The sequence below is a fragment of the Triticum dicoccoides genome, chromosome 2A, assembly GCF_002162155.2.
Source record: "Triticum dicoccoides isolate Atlit2015 ecotype Zavitan chromosome 2A, WEW_v2.0, whole genome shotgun sequence".
Lineage (NCBI taxonomy): Eukaryota > Viridiplantae > Streptophyta > Magnoliopsida > Poales > Poaceae > Triticum > Triticum dicoccoides.
This window is the reverse complement of record NC_041382.1, coordinates 2,264,813-2,265,581: the sequence shown is the minus strand read 5'-3', so window position 1 is coordinate 2,265,581 and position 769 is coordinate 2,264,813.

Below are 769 nucleotides of genomic sequence, written 5' to 3'. Positions count from 1 at the left end.
AGTAACATTGCCAGCTGACTATCATTAGCACACATTTCACTGTAAGAGCAACTCCAACCGAACTGGGTTATTTTGACACCTCCACCCCCCCTCCTTGTTCGTGGACAAGAGCCGGCCGACCCCCATTTGTCCATACGGGCAATGGTGCCCTCCTTTTCGAAACCTCAAATCAATACAAACACATGCACATAGATTATACATAGGATAGATAAACATATTAAAACCAAATGTGAAACTTACTAGACATACCAAAAGAAAAATGCATAAAACAAACTGAAAACTACCCCTACTCCTCGTTGGAGGAGAGCTCAACGACCCCCTTGCCAGAGCCACCAGCCTCGTTGGTGTTGGCGGTTGGACGAACCAAGGGCATCTCCTCATCATTCGCGTCCTCTATGAAGAATTTCTCCCGCTCGGCGTCATGGAGGCGCATCTTGTGGCGATGTCGGTGCGCTTAGCCTCGAGGTGCGCCTCGGCTGCAAGGTGCTCAGACTCCTTGGTGAGCGCGGGGTGGTATTGAGTCTCCGCTGCCTCCATCGAGAAGAGGTGGATGACGTCACCCCCCGTTCATGCCAGCTTGCTCCATGAGGGCCGCCGTGCCATGAATGCGAGCATCTAAACCCAGTTTCATTCATATTCTCCTCTGTAGAGCAAGTACATGCCTTGAACCCAGTTTCACTTGGGGTTATCAAGCAGCTATATATATGGATCACCCTCATGCATGTTTCACTTTGACCTCTTTTGAGAGAAATATCAGATGGTCCAGCAT